Raw genomic sequence first — 23,962 nt, forward strand, 5'->3', positions numbered from 1 at the left:
ATCTCGGTCACCGTTCACATCCCTCCATATGCAAATGCTTCTGGGTTTACCTTTGAACTAGATCTGGGAACCAGCAGCCCCTACCACCTCCTGTCTTGATCACTACATCAGCCGCTCCCCTGTGTCCCTGACCCGGTGCTGGGATCCCTGGTCTCTGCCCAAGAACTGGTGGCTCTGAAGGCACAGCAGTTGGTCAGTCGTTACTCCCAGAAAAACAGTAGACATCAAGTGCCACGCACAGGTCCAAGGTCACATGCTTGGAGCAGCGAGCCCAGTCTAGGGGGGGAGCCCCGGGACCATGCCTTTAAGGCCAGCCAGCCAGTACCCAAGAAGCAAGCCCTGCTCTGACTCTGCTCCCCAGCCCTCATCAAGAGTGTTCAGAGAATTTATAAAGCATTCACCTAACTGGTTTGCAGCCTTTTGAGGTACAGCTTCCTGTTTAGTCATGAAGTTTCACTCTTTCACGGCCTGTTTCTTGGTGCAAGGCAGAGGCGACAAGGGGAGAGGAAGGGCCTATTTCCATTCAACTAAGACCCCAACCTCAGCTCAAGACCCAGCCACCCACTTCCCTGCCAGCCGTCTCTGGGGATTGGTGGTACAACACTCATTGCTCAGGTCAGGTTAGCGAGGCACAGAAAGATGGAGAGGTTTGTCCAGGACCGGGCCCCTGCACTGGGCAGAGCTCAATAAGGCCCCAGCTTCATGGGCCTTAGGCCCAGGCTCCCTGTAGTTGGGAGATGATCAGGCTGTCTTGGGACCTGGGTGAAAATGCAGACTGGTGTCAGAAGCCCTTGGAAAAAAAGCACTCTGCCACTGACAGCCATGCAAGTCTCCTGGCCCCTTGCTGAGCCACAGAATGGGAATAACAACACCTTCTTGGCAAGGATTCTGTGAGGATTAAATAAGATGTTCTACCTGGTCTGTTGGCAGGTATTTATAAGCTCTGCGATATGGCCCCTAAAGAAGACCCATGGAAGAGTAAGAGGGAAGGGTGAGAAAGGGGACAGAGGCCAGGCCAAAGCATCCTCTCTAATAACCAAGAATAGGATCCTGTTTCCCTCCGCAGTTCACGAGGAAGTAGGTTCCTTTGATCGGCATGGCTGCTCTGGCCAGTTGTTAGTAATATGGAGGTGGATGGCAAGAGAGGCAGCCATGTTTAGAGTTACCTCGGTGACACCTACCCCCCCTCCCCCCCCCCCCCCCCCCCCCCCGCGCGCAAAGCCAAGGAGAGCAGCCTCTGGTCCTGGAATCATTGCCCCATTGTGTGGTCTTTTATGAGGCTACAGCTGAAGACCTACACAGCGATGTTGCATTTTTACAACACTAGGCATAAAGCGGTGAATCCTTCCACTGGTGCTGTGGATTAGATGATCATTGAAGACAGGGATGGGAAGTGCTTCCCTTATTAATCAACACTGATAATTAACGTGCAAGCACATGGTATCGACGGATAAAGTGCAAAAACACAGACGGGAGAATGTGTCATCTCGCCAAATTATACAACTGACATCCAGCCTCCTGAAAGCTCAGGCACGCGTCTCTAAGGGGGATGGAAGTAGAGGGGAAGACCCGCGTGCACCTGTGTCATGCAGCTGATGGGACTCCGAGAACGGCCCAAGGTGCGGGCAGTCTGCTGGCTCTACGATGAAAACACTGATGTCCCTCCCAACCACAGTCGCAACTGCTACCACCTTATCCCCTTTTCCACGTTTCCCGTGATTACGCATCCGCTTACAGTCTAGGGAACGACGACTTGGGACTTTCTCGAAGCTACGCTGCCCTAGGAGAAAGGACTCACCAACTGTAGAAACTCAAGCCTGAGCTGGGTTTGCCCCTTCTGCCCAGTCCTTTTCTCCAATTCAGCAGAATGTTCTTCTGATTTCATGCAGCTGCATTGCACCTCTCCTGGCGAGCAACCACACGGCTTCTAAGGTAGCAACCACAGGCAAGAAAGCATTCTAAACAAACCACGGCTTGCTTCCTTGTCGTCCTGCCATTTCATCATGCCTGGACCCCAAACCTCTGCTGAGAGGCATCAGCCACAAAGCAAGCGTTGCAAAATTCGTTGTTGCCAAAACAGAAGCAAAAGAAAGGCACCGGTTGCTACATCCAGTGGAGATTCGGGAAAGAAATGGCGCTCCAAACCCACAAATGAGCCTGTGACCGCCAATGAGATGATAAAATAAATACTTAATTGTTCGGGAAGCCATTTTTCTCTCTGGGGGTTGAAGGAATTAACCAAACACTTATGTCAAGACATTTGAGTGCGTTTCTCCTTGCTGATGTGTGAGAGTTGGGATGGAGGCCGGGGAGACGGGTTAGCAGGTGGAATCCCGGAGAGGCAGGAAGCCCCTCCGTCCTGGGCCACTTTCCTCATGACACACAATGGCCTAACCCAGCCCCAGGGGGACACCCCTACATACATCCACACATTTCCAAAGCCCAGAAGCCTGTGTCCCGTAAGGAGGCACCCTCCCCCTTCACACTCCCCCCCCTCCACGATACCTTCCCATCATTTGGCACGTTTTGTCTTTAAATCCACCCCCAAAAGATTTCCCACCACATCTGCCTCCCTCTAGCCTGCAGCCTGGGTTAGCGTAAGATTTGACTGACCTACAGACCGACCGCCTGGGGGCGTAGGCCTGGCCCCAGGTTCATGGGCAAGCCCTCACCATGGGACCCAGCCCTGGGCAAGCCCACCTGCCTTGGAGAGGGAGAGGGCAAGTGCAGGGCCAAGAACCCTCCACCTTCCTGGTTCAGCCAAGGGCCTGTGGGGCAAGGAACAGCAGGATAAATCAGGGACGCTCCCCCCCCCCCCCCCCCCGCCCCGGACCATTCAGTCTACTCCTTCCAGAATCAAAAAAACTACTAGCTTTTAGAAAGAAATTTCACCAGGTCGGACCAAACCCAGTCCTGAATGTCTCCGGGTGAGATTCACAGGCCTGGTATGGGGAACTTGTTGCTGTCAACACAAAGGCTGTCCGAGGGACCAGAAAGGACTGTGTGTGTGTGACGTTATTCCAGGTGTCCCTAAGACACATGTGGACGGAACTCCAACTCCTGACTCATCCCCTTATCAAACCTGTCACCTCCAGGTCCAGCCACGAACTCAGTTGTGTCCCCAAAATGGCTATGTTGTGGCGCTAACCCTCGACATGATGGTATCCGGACATGGGGCCTTTGGGGGTGACCAGAGTCGATGAGGTGATCAGGGTGGGGCCCCCATGATGGGATTAGTGCCCTCATCAGAAGAGACGCCAGAGAATTCGTGCGCTCGCCCTCCGCCCTGTGCCGGCCCAGTGAGAAGGTGCCCGTCCCAAGAGGGTTCTCCCCAGAACCCCACCTCGCTGGCTCCCCGATCGCGGACTTCCAGACTCTAACCAGTGAGAAAATTAATGGCAGCCGAGCTCAGATACGCCCACAAGCCCTGTTCTGCCAGAGCACCTGCCTCTCTGATGTCTCCATTTACGCTCACACGGCAGGCATCCGCCAGCGAAGCGGCCAAGGTTAAGTGACTTGCCCGAGGTCAGAGGACTTTTCCAAGGCCACACGGCTGGTCCGCAGCAGGATTTGAACAAGGAGCAGACGCTGATGCTATGGCCCCAACGTTCCCACTACCACCACACCTTTATGCGGTCTGGGTCTGGGGCCGGGAGGCCCCCTCTCCTTGCCGCATGCGTCGGAACCCATCTCTCTGTCCACACCCAGCCTCAACTGCTGCCTGGTTTCCTCCAGCCCAGAGCCCCTTCTCCCTGCTCCGCCCTCCACTGACCTCACAAAGGCAGCCTTCCCGCGGCTGGCAAGGTTGGAGGAGTCTCTGAGGGCAGGGGCCACGGACCTGTCAGTGCAGGGGCTGAGCACAGCGGTGAGGGGCGCACGCCCTCGGGGCAGACTCGCGGGGAAACAGTGCTGGGGGCCAGAGGGCGTGGGTCCGAATCTCAGCCTGCCACGTCCTGCCATGGGCTGGAGGCAGGCCCTGGCACGTCCTGCGAATCTCTGGGAATCAACAAGTCACCACGTGACAGGTGCTTCCGACAGCGTGTGGCCCATCACGAGCACTCTGTATTCACGGAGGGAACATGGGCCAATCCACTTCTCGAGCTTCAGTTCCTTCGTCCGCAACGTGGGAATGACAACGTGTAACCTGGCAAGGGGTTGTGCGTGAATACAACCGGCTCCGGGTCAAGCCGCGAAAAAGTGTGCTCGCGCCGTTCCTAACCCCGTCGTTAACGTGTGTTTTCACCGGCCACGTGGAGAACATTTGGTTAACAGGCTGAAGTGACTGGACGGCCACCCTCTTTCCCCAGAGCACTTTCACCTCCGCAGCTATTTCTGCATTTTCAGAGTGGGCGGGTCTGAGGTCAGCCGTGCTCTCAGAGATGCCTTCTCACATCCTGCCGAGAGGGGCCCCTCCCAGGCCACCCTGCACAGAGTGCTGGCTGCCCTGGGCCAGCGGCGTGCAGATGCATAAGAGCCCTCTGAGTCACCCACGCTCTGCAAGCCAGAGGCCTCCGGAAGCCAGCCCCAGCATCAATCAGGTCCCGCACGGCACCCAGCCGCCCAGACATCTTACCAGCAAGACCTCGGAGCTTACGAGAAAAAGTGCCACGCTGCACCGAACTGTCCCCAGCTCTCAGGATGAGTAAACACGGCAGTTCTGGGGCTCTGGTTCCGAGTCAGAAGCCAAGGTGCTAACGGGGCGGAGGGTGTCGTTGGCGGGTGGGGAGGGCAGGCCGGCGTGCCGCCAAGATGGGAATTCTTTCGCGGTTCTCCTCGGGCAGCCAGAACCTGCTTCTCCGGATGCAAATCGGAACAAAGACTGGACCCTGGGATACCCTAGCTTTTAGGATTCCACAGTAAAAATCACCCATGTACTTTTTGAGGGAAAACGGCTTGAGCTAACAATGCTGCTCACTCTAGTTAAGCTGGGGGGAGGAGATTTAAGAAGCCGAGAGTAGCCTGGCTCCCTCGTAGGACCGCAAGGCCAAGCCCAGGGCGCATGTCTAAAAAGCGACACGGTATTAGCACATCACAAGCCTTAAAACAGAGCTGAGGCCCGGGGCTCAGACGGCGCTGGTGGCTTCCCCGGGCAGGACAGGGGGCCTCCCAGCTCGCTCCTGGTGACAGTACGATCCCGCAAAAGAGAAAAGCGTAAGCTCACGTCCCACAAAACCACCAGCAACCTGTTTCTAGACCTAAAGGGACCCAAGCCTTCTCGTGCTGTCGATCTGATCCTGGCTTTGGGTGGCCATCTGGGTGGCAGGGCACAAAAGGCAGCCTTCCTCTCCAAGTCACGTATAACCAGCTAAGCCTCCACAGTCAGGGGCCCGTCTGATGGGAACTCCAGGGGATCCCAGAGGGTGACGGGTGAGTGGCTGCCGGACCACACCATGCACAGTAGGTGCCTGGATGCTGTGGACACCCACCGGATTCCACTCGGATGGACTCTCTCCCGCCAGCACTCACACACTCCTGGGACCTAGGGGTTCCCCCTCAGCCCCGGGAAAGTCCACACCTTTAAAATCAAAGAAAATACGCTTCTCTGCCTCATCCTCTAGTCGCCTCCACCTTCCTTCCTACGCTTCAACCACGGCAAGCAGCCTTACACCCCAGGGCCTTTGCACTTCCCACTCTTGCTACCTGGGATGCTCTTTCATTAGATATTTACAAGGCTCTCTCACTGAGTATTGCTCGGCAATCAAAAAGAATGAAATCTTGCCATCCGCCACTATGTAGATGGAACTAGAGGGTACTGTGCTAAGCGAAATTGGTCAGAGAAAGACAAATACCGTATGACCTCACTCACACGAGGACTTTAAGACACAGAACGGATGAACGTAAGGGAAGGGAAGCAAAAAATAGCATCAGAATAGGGAGGGGGACAACACAGAAGAGACTCTTAAATATGGAGGACCGACAGAGGGTTGCTGGAGGGGTTGCGGGAGGGGGGATGGGCTCAAGGGGGGAGGGGCACTAAGGAATCTACTCCTGAAATCACTGTTGCACTAGACGCTAACTAACTTGGCCATAAATTAAAAAAACAAATTAAACAAGAAAGGCTCTCTCTCCTTGAGCTCTCTGCCAAACGTCTCCCCCTCTGGGATCCTTCCCTTGCTAGAGGAGCAGGCCTCCGTGCTACCCTCTCTCTCTCCCCACCCCTCTTGCATCACCTTTTCTCACAGCATTTAGTGCTACTTGGTTCTTGCGTTTGTGTTTGGACCGTGAGCTCGATGAGGGCAGGGACTTGGAGCCTTTCTGTGCAAACAGCGTCTCCCCAGCAGTGACGATACGTAGCCGCTGGATGAACGAACCATTAAGTGAAAAAAGGAACAAATGAACGTGTAAGCCATGGCTCTGAGTACTGGCGACCCAGCGCTGACTTCACTGTGGCAAAACATGGCGTATCGTCACGCTTGCCTCAGAGCAGGTCCCGAGAGAAGCGGTGAGAAATCACGCTTTGCCGTCCTCAGGGAGAAGCCAGGGCCTCCGAGCTTTGGTCATGCCGTCACCCACCTGGCTCCCTCTGACTAGCGAATGCCGGCTCGAGAGGTTCACGAGGCCCACGCCCCACCCCAACTACCAAGCGTTGCACACGGCAAGCCTGAAAGAACCATGACGCAAACGCGGTCGAGACAAGCACTGGGGGATCTGGAACCCCAAACCTCTGCTTTCCACCGAGTGCAACTTAAAGAGTGAGAAGCTGCGTCTCCACCTGTGAACATCTCTATCCTGAGCCCATTTGTTCTGCCGGCTGGAACGTGGCTAGAAAGCGCCCATGCAAAGACCTTTGCAGGAGGCAGGTTCTAAGCACAGCACGTCTGCAGGAAACCAGAGGCACTTAGAAAGGGCTTTCCAACGAATGCCCTCCATCTTCCTGACTCGGAGCATCCACTGAGGCAGCTGAGCGTTGAGGGGGCGGGCAGGCTTCAGGGCCATCGTGAGCTCGCGAGGCACATCCCACCCCATGTGGCAGCGTCAGTGGCTGGGAATGACGGCGAATCCCCGTGTGAGGCAGTTCTGTCTCTACTTCTGTTACGAAGGATGGTCTTGAGCGGGTTTTAGGAAAAAAAAAAAATGCACAAAAATTCAAGACTGTACAATGTCCATTTGTCCCTGTTGGCGCTCGAGATTCAATGGTCTCAAGTTGATGGAGAGATCTTGTGGAGTCTGACAAGCGGACCCTAACATGTCCACAGACAAACAAAAATCCCCACAGAGCCAAGAAGCAGCCAATAGAAGCCAAGACACCCAAGGAGAACGACAGGCCGGTGACTGACCCTACCAGAAACCGAGACTGTGTACGAAGAGCTGCTATAACTCTTCTGTGGAACAAAGCCAAGAGACCAGGAAGAAGCCCACGCGTCCGTGGACACGACATTTACAACACTGCTGGATTACAGGCCGGTGGGGAGGGGGTCGACTCCTCCACAGATGGTCTGGGCCCACCGGTCATCCTGACGGAAAACAACGAAATTAGAACCTTACCTGATGCTGGACACACAGTCAATTCCAGCTGGATTGCAAACTTCAGTGTGAAAGGTGAGACTGTGACATATTGGGAAATGACACAGGAGAAGCTCTTTAAGAGACTGATGGGTAGAAGAAGGTTTCCTGAGCCAGTACTTCAGACTCGAGGAGCATCTGAATCACCTGGAGGCCTTGTCAAGGGCAGATTTCTGGGCCCCACCCTAGTGTTTCTGGAATTTGCATTTCTAATAAGCTCCCAAGTGACACCTAGGCCGCCAGTCCCCGTGACACATTTTGGGTAGAACCACCCGAGGCTCCACGCGCACAGTTCAAACCTCTCGGAAAATAAATTTACATGAAAAGTTTCTGTTCGTCAAAAGGTATCGTTTCACACGTACAAGCCATGCAAAACCACTTACGAGTCTCCCAGTGTCAAATGTTGGGAGCATGTGGGGCCTGTCTGATGCCAATGGGGCTGTCAACTGGTTCAACCCCTTTGGGAGACAGTCTGGCATTGTTTGTCTCCTCAAGTGGCAGATGTGCACGCCCAGTGGCCTAGCAATCCCCCCTGGAGGGATAACCCTATGGGAACTCCTGTATGTGCGCCAGGAGACAGAGCAAGAATATTCCAGAAGGCGTCGTCTATACCAAGCAAAGCGGAGAAACCTAGAAACGACCAAATGTCCATTGTTGGGATGGATGCATGAACTCTGTGACTGAAGACTGCACAGCAGAGAAAAGGAAAGGATTACAGCTACGGATGGAACAGCCCATCAGAGGCACACGGGGCTTCGATCGGCAAAACCGGCCCGTGTGCAAACCATGTCGCTTCTGGAACGCAGAGAGAGAGAGCAAAGGGGAGAAAGAGGACAGGGACGTGGGCGGAGGAAAGAAACAAAAACACGTCAAACCACCACAGCGTGCGGGCCCTGCCCTGGATCCAGAGTCAAACGAGCTATAAAGAAAAAAGAAAGAAAAAAGAAAAAAAATTGGGCACTTACGAGGCAAGTGAAAATTTGAGCATGGGCTTTGATACTGAAGAATTAGAAATTTTTAGCCGTGATCGTGAAAATCAGAGCAAAGTTTTTTAAAGAGCCATCTTGTCGAGAAACCTAACGGAAAGACTGGCAGATGAAAACGATTTTAAAAACAGAAGAGCTAAAAGGCAGTGCTTATGTTCTTTTTCTTTAAACTCGAGGTGGGGACACGATATTTGTATTGTTATTTTCAGATCTTCCATATAGGTAATAAAAGCAATTTGGTAGAGGAAGGAAGAGAGGGAGAGAGAGAACGGAAGAAGGGAAGAAAGGAGAGGGGAGGAAGGAAGGGGGGCAGGGGGAAAGGGAATGGAGACAAGGAAGAAGGAAGACAGCGGAGCCCGGTTCCCTGCGTGTCTACCACGTAAGAACTAGCAAGGAGCAGCAGTCAGCAGTGACCCTTCAGGGGACTGGCCTCTAGCACACCAGGGGCAGGAGAACGTCGTTTCCTCCGAAACACCTTCACAGCCGGTCTCACCATGTGAAACACAATTCTGTGCACTTATCATCCCTACTCTCCCTTAGGCTGCAAGATCCACAGCACAGGGGCCCCCCTCATCCACCCAGCGCCTGCCCATTTACCTGTCTGGCCGCAGGTGTCGATGCGTAATGCTGGTGACCGCCACATCGTGTCTTAAGACATCTACGCATGCTGACCAATCAGTGTTCACGAGTCCCCATGAATAGGTGGCAATTATTATTCCCCTTTGGTAGTTCACTGACAGCCCGGGGAGTGGAGGTGGGGGGGGTGCTGCTGGAGGACTTACTCAGAGCCAAAGAGACAGCAGGTGGCCGAGCCAGGATTTAAATGCAGGCGGGTGACGCCAGGGCACAAACTCGAAACCACTCTACCCTGTACCTCTGCGTCGCCCAGAAACGTTGGTTTAATGGCAAAGACAGAGCTTTTTGTTCGGGCCTAAAATGATCAGAGTTAACCCTGAAGTCCGAGGAGGACCTGATTGGGCCAACTTCTTTTTCTTGCCCCTACTAGCTCCCGGGCACACACTCCCCGCTGTGCACACACAAACTACACTCACCTTATCACAAACCACAAGTGAGTCTGCTGAGCCGATACCCTGTGACTTGTTTTCAGCTTGGTACACAGTAGGCGCTCAGCAGATGTGTTGAGTGCCAACAGATCCAAGGGCCAACGGCTCGGGCCAGGATGCCGAACTTCCCAGAACACAAGCCAGAGGCGCCAATGTCCGCGTGAACATGCCCCATCCCAGTTCTCCTTAAGAGACCCACTGGTATGAAAAGCCCCTCCCGGAAATCTGAAGCACCCACCGGGGGAAATTCCATCACCCACCGATCTTAGCGGTCATTCCCACCTCAGCAAGGAGGACTTTAAACAGATCGCTCTTAATTCTGTCCCTCTGCCAACACCAGCCACAAGGGGTTGGCGGGGAGGGACCCTGAAAGGCAGGAAACTCCCTCAGAGCAGCAAGTGCCCCAGGGCAGTGATCTAGAGTTGGAATTTAGGAAACTTTTTCCAGGGTGGTTCTGGCCACAGTCAAGGGCCAAGAGGCCACCTTGAGGTGAGCCCCAGGCCCCGTGCACCCAGCAGCCGGAGTGGGGTCAGGGGAGGGCCCAGTGAGTACAGGGGTGCAACTGTAGGTGGGGCCGAAGACCGTCCCTAGAATCTTCTGTCTGATCAGAACAGGACACCGGCGGGGGGGAGCTGGTCCCCATCTCTGATTGGGGCCAGGGGTCAGCAGGAGAAGGGAGCCCCAGTCCCTGGGCTGAGGCATGCATTTCTCAGAAGCCTGGCAGTCTGGAGAACACAGGGCTGGTTTCTGTTTTCCACCCCCAGAAACGCCTGGAACCACAGCGGGAGGGAGGCCCTGCTGGCCGGGCCGGGAGAGCCCTGGCAGGCCCCGGGATGCAAACACTGGGCTGTTTACAGAGGGAAGCCCGGGCCAGCTCGGATGCCCATCGCGGGCATCCCCGGCCACCTCGCTCCCGGCCGGCCGGGCCCGGGGACGCTATCTTAGGGAGGAGCGGGGAGCTGGCAGGCGGCCCCGCAGAGGGAAGAGGGGCACGTGTGCCAGCTGGGCCGGCCTCTTGGCATGGGAAGGGAGCCGCGTCGCGGGTCTCCCTGCAGAAGGAGCGATCTGGAGCCCAGCGCGAGCCCACGCCAAGGACAACAGAATAACAGGGGAGCCGGAGGGCCGCGCTGAAGCTACTGAACACACTCTCCCCGGGCAGCCTGCTCCGGGCTTTTTGCACAATCGTTTCCATGGCACTTGCTTTTGCTGTCACAACAGCTGCAGGATGGCCCGGCGCTGGGCGGCGCGGCTGGCTGGAGGCGAGAAATCGATTTTCTAGTGGGCCCCGCGGCCAGCGCATTTTTGAAGGCCTGCCCCAGCCTGGCCTCCGGGCCCTGCCTCCGTCAAGTCCGCTGGGCCGTCGGAGGCCCGGAGAGCGGGGCGTTGAGAGGGAACCCAGGGACCCGCCGGAGCCTCCCCGCGCTGCATGGTCCCAGCGGGACGTTCAAGGCCGAGGCACTTGTGCTTGGGGAAGCTCCGGGCCGTATCAGGCCAGACGACTAAAACGTCCCCTCGCTCATCCTAGGTCTGGTCGAGATACTGCCGTAGGGGCAGTTTTTGCTGCGCATTTTGCCCTCGGATACTCGCTCAATCCCACACATCTTACGTGCAGGGGGCTGGGTGAGGCTCTGAGCAAACGGGGACACGAGCAAACGTTGTCAGGGACCTACCGTGTGCGAAGCCATCCCAGGCGCAGCTGTGGGTACAGACAAGTCGAGATGTTAGTAGCTCCCCGCCCAGAGACTTGGACTTGAGGGAGAAAAAATGCACAGAAACACCTGAGAGGTGTATGTGGTGAAACACGCCTGCCAGGGACCCTGTGTACAGTCTCCGGGACTCGGAGAAAGAGAAGCGTGCCCCCCGCCGCCCCCTTCAGCAGCTGCAGGGAGAAGACAGCTCGTCAGAGCCTTGAAATGCTGGTCAGACTCCAAAAGGCACAAGAGGGAGGGGACGGCGTTCCAGGCAGAGGTTACGGTGTGGGCGTGAGTTTAGAGGCAAGAAAGTGTCCGCAGAGCTTTGTGTCATCCTCCACTCAAAGCCGAGAGGGACAACTGTGCGTCCAGATGGTGAGACGTACCCCGAAGCAGAACTGAAAGCTTTGGGGGCGCCTGGGTGGCTCAGTCGGTTAAGCGGCCGACTTCGGCTCAGGTCACGATCTCGCGGTCCGTGAGTTCGAGCCCCGCGTCGGGCTCGGTGCTGACGGCTCGGAGCCTGGAGCCTGTTTCGGATTCTGTGTCTCCCTCTTGCCCTCCCCTGCTCATGCTCTCTCTCTCTCTCTCAAAATAGTAAACATTAAAAAATATTTTTTTTTTTAAAAAAAGAACTGAAAGCCTTCTACTTCTAAAACCCCGTTTTTTACACGAGCCTGGAGGATCGTTTCTAAGACCTGATTGTGTTCCCTTTTTTTTTTTTCCTCTTTGCAATTTTCTTAAGTAATATCTGCCTAGAGCAAAGAAGAAGAAAAAAATCCCTAAGTACAAAAACGCAAGCAGGAAGAGGTCTCCCCTCCATACCTGCCCCAAGCTGCTCAGGACCTCCTATGTGACTGTTCCTGGTTGACAGGCAGTTGGGTTGCCTCCGGGCGTCTGCCAGTACCCACAGGACAGCTACCCACACCCGCACCCCTCACTCAGCGGGCGTCCAGCAGACGGGCCGGGGGCCCCGAGACGAGGCTCCCTGTGGTGTCTGAGCAGACGGCTTCAACCCGGAACCGGGGAGAGGGTACTGAAGAAGGGCTGGCGGGGAGGATGTGGGGACGGGCCACTCCTCAGCCTGGCACGGATGGAGATGGTCGCAGGGAAGATGACGAGCGGACGGTTACTCCCTGCCAAGCGCCCACCACGTGGCTGACCCTGTTATGTGCGTCACTTAAACCGGCCACGCGTCAACCGTTGAAACCCGAAGCACTGTCACTCCTGTGCAGACGGTGAGCTCGCAGGTGTTCAGTCACTTGCCTAAGGCCACGCCCCCACATTCCGTAGGCAGCTGTACGATAAGGGAGCGAGGGACCGAGTGGGGCGGGCACCTGATCCCGTGGGGCGGCCACGTGGGGACGTCCAGGAGGCGGTCAGATTGGCGGCTCTGCGGCGAAAGCCGATTTTCTGGGGTCTCATCAGACAGAAGGGGTGAAAAATCCACGATAAATGCTCCGCTCTGTGTACGAACTTGATCTAGAGGACCCTCTCGTGTCATCCCTATGCAGGCGCGTCTCACAGCTCCTTCTCTGGGCCTCCAGTTTTGTGACCTGAGACAGACCCCACCCCCCTCCTCGGCCTGGGCTCCCAGCTGTGATTCGGAGATGGTAATTAGTCTCTGCCCTCCAAAGGCGCTCAGTACGCGCGAGAGAATGTTGCCATAATTATTTCCTGTACACCCCAGCCTCACACACACACACCCCAACCTGCCACCCGCCAGCAGTCTCCCTTCCCTCCCAGAATCAAATCCAAGCCTCTCACTGTGGCCTCTGAGGCCCTGTGTGGTCTGGCTTCCTCTCAAAACCACCCTCTCAACTCCCTTCCTGGCCATGGCTGTCAGCTACCCTAGACCTCTCTCTGCCCCCCGCCCCGCACAATCAGGCTTCCTCCCAGCGCTGGCCCTTTGCACATGCTGTCCTACCTGCCTGGAATTCTCTTCCACCACCTCCTCCTCCTCTGGGTCTCAGGTCAAGGCCACTTCCTCAAGCAGACTGTCCCTGACGGCCCCATCTGAAGTTCCTCCCTCCCCTACCATTACCTGGTTTACTTTATTCACAGCACTTAGCCCCATCTGAAATTCTCATTATTTATTGGTTCATTTAAAAAAATTTTAATGCTTGTTTATTTTTGAGAGACAAACAGAGCACAAGTGGGGGAGGGACAGAGAGAGGGAGGGAGACACAGAATCGGAAGCAGGCTCCAGGCTCTGAGCCGTCAGCACAGAGCCTGACGCGGGGCTCGAACTCACCAACCGTGAGATCGTGAGCTGAGCCGAAGCCGGATGCCCAACCGACTGAGCCACCCAGGCGCCCCACTGGTTCATTTCTGATCAGCATCTTCTTCTCTAGAGACTGTCAGAAGACGGGCCTTTTCCGACAGATTCACTGCTGTGTCCCAGCACCTGGCACAAAGCCCAGCACACAGTAGGATGGCAGCAGATGTCTTTTCAAAGAAGGAATAAATGAATGGGCAATCGGTTGACTAGAAGCAACCAAGAAGGCAAATGCCCAACTGAGAGGTCTCCCGGCAGTTTCCTGAAGCAGCCAGCCCACCAGCCCCTGCCATAGGAGGCTACACCACCCTGCCAGCTCCCCTCCCCCATTGTTTGTGGGGCACTTGACAGTCTATAAATGGCTTTTCACACATGCCTCACCCAAGACCACAAGCAAGGAGGAGGCAAAGCAGGCTCCAAGTCAAGCTTCTCTGACTACAACTCATTGACATCTGACCCTGAAGCCACGGTCCCGGGCATTCACCAGGATAGCCAATGTGCACAGCGAGAAACTAGTTCCTGGTGGCTTTACACACCCGGGGAGATGTAAGAATTCTCCCATCTACAAACAACAGGCTTCTTCTGGAGCGGATCCCCGTGTCACCAAAAAAATCGCACAGTTTGGTCAGCATGCAACATGATGAAGGCACGGTTTCTGCCAGAATCAGGCGCTAAATCCTTCGGACTCTTAACTTATGGCAATTCTCCACCCCCAGGGATCATTTGGAAATACCCTGAGAACGTTTTTGGCTGTCACAACTGGGGCAGGGCAGGTGGACTGCCGGAGTCGGGTGGGCAGAGGCCAGAGATGATGCCTTACACCTGCCGTGGGTAGGGGAGCGCCCACCACACAGAGTTATCCTGCCCCAGACGTCCGTAGTGTCGAGGCTGAGAAACTTGACTCAGGCGAAAAGACGGTAAAGAAAAGTCTTGGGGTTCTTGGACTGACCCCGAGGAGAAGTGTTCCCTGAATCTGGATCCCAGCAGCCGGATGTGTAAGGCCTCTTTCCCCATTGTGTTTTAGGTTTTCCTCATAGCGCCATGGCCATGGGACATTATAATATGTGTTCATTTAACTGTTTGGTTCCCCGACTAGGAGGTAAGTTCCACGAAGGCAGGGACTCCATCCGTTTCATGTACGACTGTGCCCGCAGGATCTAAAAAGCTCACTTGGCACAAGGGAAGCTTTCGGTAAATACTTGGGGAATAGATGAAGAAACCCCTAGGAACGTTAAAGATTACAAAACACCCAACCTCTTTTTGGAGCTCTTTTCCCATTGCTATCGTGCTTCATGTGCAGAGGACCCAAATCTGCTCTCCTGTCATCCAGAGGAACAGGTTTTATGGTTGGGAAGTGTAAATATTTAAAACTACATTTCCCAGACTCCTCTGCCGCTCAGCACGGTCACATGACAGGGCTCCAGCCAATGAGGTGTCAGATGAAGGGACGTGTGAGATTTCCAGGTTATGCCCTTAAAGGGAAGGGGCATGCCTTTCCTCCTTCTTGGCCCCACCCTCTCCCCCATCCGGGAGCCAAACTGGACCCTGCAGATGGGGGCACCACCCTGAGAATGGCAGAAGGATAAGACGGAGGGAGCCTAGTCTTGGCACCTCGTGGCCAGTATACCAGCCCCAGACTGCTTATACCTGTGCTGTTACGTAAGAGAACAAGCATCTTCCCTGTTTAGGCTCCTGTTACTTTGTGTTCTGCTCACAGAGGTCCTGTACACCTAATCAATACGTAACTTTCTCCTGCCCTGCAAACTCCAACTCTTCTGAAGTCACACATCCAGACTCCCTAATGCTTCGAGGAGAACATCAGCCAGCTGGCATGCGAGAGCTGTTTTATGATTTCCCTTTCACACATGTAGGGATCAGACCCCTTAGTCTACATGCAGGAGGCTTTCCTCCCTGACACCTCAGAAGAAGCACACTGCTAAGCCAGAGAAAGAAAGGAGAGGAAGTCATATTATTTAGCTCCATCCAATGATGAGGACAAAAGGAACTACCCCCAAAAAGCCTATTAAAATCTTAAAACATCAATTATGTTTAAATCTGGGAGTTCATAATGGTACAAAACCCTAATTGACTGCCCCTGGAGGATGGTGAGGAACCAAGCCATTATTTTAAAAACTGGTAAATAAAGGGAAAGAATCAAGCATTCATCTTTCTTTTCCTATATGAATTATACCATTGTTGAGGAAGGGACGTCTCTCTTTATAGAAGTTTTCCAAACTAACAGAAGAGGAAGGGAAGACAGAATTAGACTAGAATATCGCCATTTTGCAATTACGGCACACCAGTGAATGAAGGGAGCCGGGCGCTGGCTGTCGACAGTTACTAACATCACCAAAAGAGAGGCACCCTCACCTCGTGCTTCCTGACAAAAGGGTCCACCACCACCTACAAAGCAGTCTTGGCCAAAACAGATGAACCTGAACCAATTAAGCCTCTAGAATCGACTGCCAACTTACAGGAAATAGAGAAGACAAGGGAACATGGGAATATAATCGCCAAAAGCCAGACTGAGATATTTCACAGGATAAGGAACCTGGTTTTTAAACAAAGAAATGGCAAAATAGTAGTAATTAATAATAATAATAATAATAATAATAATAATAAAGACCAGTTCTAAAGGGGAACCTCTCGATTAAAGCTGACTTAGAGGAACCAAGGAATCCCACTTACAATGTATGGGCCCGGTCTGAATCCTGATTCAGACAATCTGTAAAATAATGAAAACAAAGAAAAAACCCTGGATGATAGATATGAGACACCAGGAAGTTTCAAAGACTGGATATTTCATGATATTAAGGAATTTTCACTGTTTCATATGTGCCAACAGTATTAAGAGTATTTTCAGAATCCTTTTCTTTTAGAGACATATAGTACATATTCACACATGCAATGATATGGTTCTGCCGTCCAGGATTTTTGATGTCTAGGATTTGCTTCAAAACGCTATGAGGGCCACTTGGGTGGCTCAGTTGGTTAAGCGCCTGACTCCTGATACCGGCTCAGGTCATGTTCCCAGGGTTGTGAGATCGAGCCCCACTCCGGGCTTTGTGCTAGGCCTGGAGCCTGCTTGAGATTCTCTCCCCCTCTCCCCCGGCTCCTCCCCCGCTTGTGTGTGCACATGTTCTCTAATAAAAATTTTTTAAAAATACTACTATGAAATAGGAGTGGGAGATGACCAGAGGTATGGAAGAAAGCAGATTAGCTGTGAGTTGATAACAGTTGAAGCTGAGTGGTGGGTACATGGTGCTACTCTATATTTGCATACATTTCATAATAGAAGGTTGTTTTAAAAAACATCTTAAACCCCGACAACAGAGAGGGAGAAGGAAGAAGGACAGAGCGAGCTAACGCCTCCTAAGCCTCGCTATGTATCAAGGGCGGGGTCAGGAAGCCACGGGTAGGAGTGGCGCTTCCAGAAGAGAGATCACAAATTCAAATGCCGAACAGGTGCGGGAAGAAACACTGACTGAGTGAGGTGGGCCAAGTATAAGAGGAACAAGAACACAACCATGATGGCAAAAAACAACAGACACTCCATCCACCTTCAGGAGGCAGGAGGAGGGGTGGGGGCTACGGACAAGGGCAAGTACGCGCTCTAAAGGAGGTGGTCTCTACATAAGGTCAGCCTTGACTTTGATTCCAGGTAGCCACCATGCAGAATGTGGGGCCCTGGGCAGCCGATCCTTGGGTTTTCCAAGGAAAGCCTGAAATCTGTATTTTTATGTGCAATCTCCCGGTTTTTAAACGTTGGCATCTAATCCAAATATTTTTTCAAATACTGAGCGGGCCAAGCAAAATATCTGCAGGCTAAATGGAGCCCATGGAACACCAGTTGGCCGTCCCTAATTGCAAGTACTGAAGCAGACCACAAGTCGATCCATCTGTAAGAAATGGAAAGGGTGCATTAATCAACTTTGGGTCAATTCTTTTTTAGGCATCCACTAAAGCGGAGAATTCAAAAGACACCATCAACTTCCAGAAATCTGTAAGAACCGGCTGCAGAACATTTCAAAGGCGTCGTCCACAGAGTTAGCTTATGCAACAGAACCTCCGCTCTGTCCAGAGTTTTGGAAACTAACAACCAGGGAGTGTCCTTTCCACTTTCCTGGGATGCTGGAACTAACAGGCTTCAAATGAAACCCATTTGTTGGTTTGCAGAATGCCTGGGACTTACGTCCAAACCACTTGCAACAGACGATCCCATCATAAAATCAAGTCGGGGTGCTTTGTGCTCATGGTAAAATGACCAGGAAGAGCTCCACTTGGGTTGCCTGGCCAGAGATCTGATTTCATGGCAGTTTAAAGGGATGACGCGCGAGGCAGATGTCATCCTGAAACCTGAAAGTGGCGGGATTGGTTGCTGAGGACCTGAGCAGACTCCTTTCCTGAATCGCAGCCCTCCGTTTGCTCGTGACTTTGCCCGGTGAAAGACTCCTGACATCCTGGATGGGCAAAACAGGCCCCAACCCTGCCTTTATAGGCAGTCTCAGCTTAACCAGATCCTCAGGTCAATAACAAATTAAAGAGGTGTCAAGAATGTGGTGGAGAAGGGCCAGGGAAATGGTTTCATCATTCCCGGAGAACAAAGCCCCTCTTTTTTCCTACAAGGGTGAAAAGTAAAAGAGACTGGGGCTAAAATAAACTCAGACAGGCCCCGGGCAAGACAAGAGTCCAGAACTATGCTGAAAGGCAACAAAAACAAGATGCATCCACGTGTCAAGTCTACAGCATGGAGTACAACCAGGGTTCTTCCCTAAAGGGTCCCCCCCGCCCCCGGGGCAAATAAAGCTCTACATTTACCTGAAATGGGTTTACCGATGGAGGAGAAGGTAGGGAGGAGAGAGGAAAATGTAGAGTCGAAAGAAGATTTGCTCAACGCCCACGCATCTAGCTCAGAGCCTCCAGTAACTGAATCGCTTTTCAAGTTCTATTTTTCGGGAGAGGAACGAATTAGGGCTAGAGCTGATACTGTGAAGTCTTGTATTTCTCAATACAAAAGTCCTGGACTATCTTAGCTTAGGGCCTGGGACCAGCGAAGAGCCTCCACATCCCTGTGCTCACAACAGTCACCACGTTGCTTCATCATCCTGCAGGAAGCAAAGTCTGGGCATGCCCAGCGCACCGGCTAGGGAGGAAGTGAGCCTCAACACTTCTGCGCTCTGTGCTGGCGAGCAGGAAAGCAGAGAAGAGCGTTTTGAAGCAGGTTTGGGTGCTGACCTACCCACAAATCTTGTTTAACTGATCACCTTATTCCTGCACGAGGATAGCTGCTTGTTACCACAAGACAGTAACCTCACGCGGAGGTGGAAATGATGCCAGTGCAAATGACTCAGAACGGTTAAAAGCGCGGGTTCTGGGAGATGACTGTGGGGCCATGGGATCACACCAAGTGATGGCTCTCCTGGTCCGCTTGGCGGGCCCCTGCCTGCTCTCTGTGGGTCAGATGCGGCTCTGGAACGCAGGCCGAGTGCACAGCCGGTCTGAGGACGGACTTTCTTGTGGTTTGGTAGCTTCTGACCCCGAAAGGCAAGAGCGCATTCCTTTGGAAACATCTGCGCTGCAGAATTTCAAAAAGATGGCTGAGCATTTCTGGGTCTGGAGTCAGCTGGAAGGTGGCCCCTTACATTTACATAAGCTGGCGACACAAAGTGCACATCATTTGGGATAAAAGGATGGCTAAGTGGCACGGCTGGAAATTTGAGGTTCTTGGAAGGTGGGAAAATATCAAGAGGGGCAAAATAAAGATACCTCATCGCGCCTCTACTGTGATGCTTCCTCTTCTGGGGGAGGTGCACAGACCTACGTTCGCTCTCCCTCTCGCTCTCCCTCTCTCTCTCTCTCTTCCTCTCGAGAGATCTTCCAACAGTAGCTCGTGCAAATTTTGCGGGCTCGTCTCTAGGCAAGCAGTTTTCTGGACTTTAGAATTTTCTAGAAAGACTCTAAATGTCCTTTGCTGAATTAACAAGTAGTGGCCTAGCAAGGTAGTAAGGACCCAGGCCGACTCAGCCTGAGGGCTCTTTTTCAAAGGCCAGCACCGCAGCGACTACCTGCCTGGCTGTCCTAGCCTGTTGGGGCTGCGAGAACAAAAAACGCCAGTGGGTAGTTTACAAACAACAAATATTTCTCACAGTTCTGGAGGTCGAGAAGTTCAAGATCAAGCACGACCAGATTCGGCACACTTCCTCATAGACAGGCGCCTTCCTCTATAAGCTCACGTGGCAGAAGGGAACTGCAGAGTTCTGGGAGGTCTTTTGTAAGAGCACCGATCCCTGGGACGCCTGGGTGGCTCGGTCACTTAAGCATCCGACTCTTGATTTCGGCTCAGGTCACGGCCTCGCGGTTCATGAGCTCTAACCCCTCAACAGGCTCTGTGCTGACAGCGTGGAGCCTCCTTGGGCTTCTCTCCCCACCCCCTCACTCTCTCTGCCCGTCACCCACTTGTGATCTCTCTCACTCTCTCTAAAATAAATATATAAACAAAAAAAAGAGCACCAATCCCATTTAGGAGGCTCCGCCCTCATGACCTAAGCACCTCCCAGGGCCACACCTCCTCATAGCATCACCCTGGGGGTTAGGCTTCAACATATAAATTTTGTGGGGGCCCAAACATTCCGACCATAGCAATGGCCCAGGGTTGATGATGATGACGGTGGTGGTGGTGGGAAAGTATATTGATAACTACGGCACTTACCACGCACACTAGGCACCGGCCAAAGTGCCTTCCTCACGAGGAGGCTCCCTTTTCCATTCTTACAATAACCCTCAGAGTTGGGGCCGTTACCGTCAGTTACTTGCCTGAGGTCACAGAAGGGTGAAGTGGCAAGGCCAGTAAGAAAGGCAGGCAGGGCAACCCCAGAAACGCTCCAGCCGAAAGGCCCCTAAATCACGGCTGGACCCTCAGACCGGACCTCCCATTCCTGAGAACCAGCCTCTGACATACCCACCCCTATGCACGGCAAGCGACAGGTGCACAACCCCCCGGCCCCCCCTCCCCGCCCAATCCTTGGGAGACCTGGGGGGGGTCCATCTGCTACATTTTATAGAAGGAAGGAGGAAAACCGGAAGATGTACTTGCACCTGCTTGTGGTTACATAAAGAAACTCTACAGCGTTCATTCCCAAGGGGGCCAAAATCCGTTCTTAGTGAAAAAGTCTTACGTGTTATGATAGGGGCACCGCAAAGGGCCACCGAGCATAACCAGATATACGGCGCCTCCGTGGGACTGACATTTCATGGGGGTGCTGATGGGAAGGAACTGTGAAAGGATCCTGGCCGGAGAGGGTGCTGCTGATGAAAACAGGGCTGATAAAGGCTGTTCTAGAAGGTTGGAGAGGAGGCAGGGAAAAAGTGGGAGCAAGACCATGCTATGCTGGATGCACCTTTTCCCAGGCTTTTAGTCTGTCGAGCATGTGAACACGTTCCCTACATAAAAGATAAACCTCTTTATTTTTTTTTTTATTTTATTTTTTTTTTTAATTTTTTTTTTTTCAACGTTTATTTATTTTTGGGACAGAGAGAGACAGAGCATGAACGGGCGAGGGGCAGAGAGAGAGGGAGACACAGAATCGGAAACAGGCTCCAGGCTCTGAGCCATCAGCCCAGAGCCTGACGCGGGGCTCGAACTCCCGGACCGCGAGATCGTGACCTGGCTGAAGTCGGACGCTTAACCGACTGCGCCACCCAGGCGCCCCAAAGATAAACCTCTTTAAATGAACTTTCAAGGAGAATGCTGACCGAGGACCTCAAGTCGGGGCCTGGACTCCGTTGGTGCCCACCGAAGGCGGCCGCGTGAGTCAGACTTGGCTTTGGTTCTGGTGAATGGCACAGCCCCACTCTGCGACAGAAGCAGCAGATTCTCCAGGCCCTCCTTGGCCTCTGGGCCGCCCGGCCAGGCAACCACTCTGTTTGGTTTTCATCAGAAGAGAGGACGCCTGTGTCTCACCCAGCCCTCCCGGGGCCAGTGTGGCGGCCGGGCACGCGGGCCACTCCCGGCAGCACCAGGCCATCCGTGGGCTTTGCACGCCTCTCCCAACAGGAGCGGCTTTGTCACAGGCTTGCCGTGGGCACTGGGCAGCCCCAGTAAAGATTCCTGACCTGCTGAACAAAGCTGTGCCAGTCACCCTTGGCTCCTTTCTCCCTTCCTGCGCGTCCCTCTGTCCTTTCTTCCCTGGCCTGTTTCTCACGCACTGGCATGTCCGGCTTCTGGGTAAAGAGCCTTTGAAAAGGACTCCTTTGGCCCCTCTGCCAATAAAACAACCAGCAAAACTTGGGCCACTGGTCCGTGCTCTGCTGTAGGGTGGTGGTGGGGGGGGTAGGGACACAGTAGGGGCCACGCTCACCGGCCTCCTGGGCGGTCCCCGGGCGGGAGGCACCATCTCACACAGACAAACATCCCCAGGTCCCCAGAAGGAAGCTTGGGTTGGGACCCCTGAGCCCACGCCCCGTGGGGAGACAGGGCTTTAAGGGTCCTCCTCTCCAAAGACCGAAACGGCCCACGTTTCATTCTCCTCCACAAATACACTTTTAAGAAATGTAAACCACATTCTCCAAGAAGCCCACTAAGCTCACAAACAGAAACGGCAGCTAACATTTACCGACAGTTACTCTGTACCAAGCTACCCGTTCTAGGCACGTGACATGCACCCGCGCAACTCTCTCTGCGCGGCCCCCGCGAGGGAGGAGCACGAGGGAGGAGTGCGGATCATCTCCACTCCACAGAGAGGGAAGCGGAGACACCGGCCCAAGGTTCACAAGTGAGTGAGACACCTCGAGCCAGGGTCTCCTGTCCTACGGAGTCACGCTGAGCAAATATCGACAGCCGTGAACAAGGCAAAGGGGAAGATTAAAACAAGACCAAACACGGAAGACAGAAGGCAGGAGGGCAGGCCGCCTACCACACCGCACAGTTTATGCAGTGGGCTGCAAGGCTGCCTGCCGGCCCAAAGCAACCACCTCCACGGAGAAGTCCACGTGGTGTGGTCAGCTCTTCCCAGTGTGCCCCAGGGGCTCGGCCCAGGGTAGCCGGGAAGGTACCCGCTGCCACCGTGAGACCAGCAATGCTCACTTCCCCCACCATGTCTGTCTTTTTTTTTTTTTTTTTTAATTTATTTTTGAGAGAGAGAGACAGAGCATGAGGGGGGGAGGGGCAGAGAGAGAAAGGGAGACACAGAATCCGAAACAGGCTCCAGGCTCCCAGCTGTCAGCACAGAGCCCGACGCGGGGCCCGAACCCACGGACCGCGAGATCATGACCTGAGCCGAAGTCGGAAGCCTGACCCACTGAACCGCCCAGCAACCTCCCCCCCCTGCCCAACCCCAGCCACGTCCTTCCCTGGGCAGGGAGGGAGCTGTCAGTTGGGGAAGTGAAATTCGGGACTAGCTGGGCCCTGGGGTGAACAGAACATCTACACTATTTCTTTGCTGCCTGAAAACCAGTCACAGATCAGTGCCTTCTCTAGGGCTTTTCCTGCTTGCTTTTTCACGTAAATTACTCTTGTCAAACAAACAAGAACAAAAGACCAAAGTGGCCACAATACAGGCAAGCCTGGAGAAGGCACCCGCAGAAACTGGAGGGGAAGCAGAGCCACGATGCCCATCAGGACTATGGTCAGCGGAGCGACTGTCCGTGGCGGAGCGTCTTTCGAGAGCCTTATGACCTTGGCTGGCAACTCCAAGTTCAGACCCAAATGCATCTTTGGCAGGTGGAGTAGTCGAGCAAGGGGTATCGTTTTCACGAGTGAGAAAACAGAGGTCCGGAGAGCTTCAGCGGCTGACACCCAGCCAGCTTGCCGCGCCCTGGGTCTGCGGCCCAGACACGCCATCGCCAGGCACGTTCGCCGGAAGCGAGGCTGCATCCCAGGAGACGGACACTTAGACAACTGCGTGAGACACCCGCGCCCCGTTGTGGGCGCGTGAAGCGGTACAACCACTCAGGAAAACTGTCTGGCAAGGGCTCCACTCCTCACCTTATGTGTGGGCACCGAGGGAAGAATTCAAGAACGTTCGCAGAAGTTTTATCCCTAAGACCGGAAACAACCTAAATGTCCGTCGGCAGAAACGTGGGTGCAGAGACTACAGGACGTTCCCTCAACGTCCAACGCCCCCTCAATAGTCCACGACAATGACACGGATGAGCCCCACCTACCCCCAACAGCAGCTCTGGATCTCACGGGCCGGTGGCTGATGCAAAGAAGCCAGGCACAAAGGGGCACCCCTGTGTGACTTCTTTTTACACAGAAAGTCAAAACCAGTCTCTGGGGTTAGGAGGCAGGACAGGACATAGGAGGTGGAGGGGACACAGGAGGGCGACACCCGGGGGCTTCTGGGGTGCTAACATGATTCCACGCCAGGCATGGTCCGGGTGGTAGTCACGTGGGTGGCCCAGCTGGTGACGTTCAAAGTACGCTACTGATTTCCGCACGTGCCT

At 53.9% G+C, this 23,962-nt stretch overlaps 1 protein-coding gene and 1 long non-coding RNA gene across 6 annotated transcripts in view; both read right to left on the reverse strand.

Annotated features, from left to right (window-relative positions):
- The window catches only part of NFATC2 (nuclear factor of activated T cells 2), a 162,008-nt gene that overhangs the window by 13,205 nt on the left and 124,841 nt on the right, over positions 1-23,962 (reverse strand). The gene's annotated exons all lie outside the window — the stretch shown is intronic.
- On the reverse strand, positions 11,927-22,916 carry LOC147582810 (uncharacterized). Its single transcript, XR_015249533.1, has 2 exons — positions 21,239-22,916; positions 11,927-20,976 (listed from the first exon to the last, which is right to left on the reverse strand). It is a non-coding gene; the product is annotated as an uncharacterized LOC147582810 (long non-coding RNA).

The sequence above is a fragment of the Puma concolor genome, chromosome A3, assembly GCF_028749965.1.
Source record: "Puma concolor isolate L17-30 chromosome A3, mPumCon1.1.hap2, whole genome shotgun sequence".
Taxonomy (NCBI): domain Eukaryota; kingdom Metazoa; phylum Chordata; class Mammalia; order Carnivora; family Felidae; genus Puma; species Puma concolor.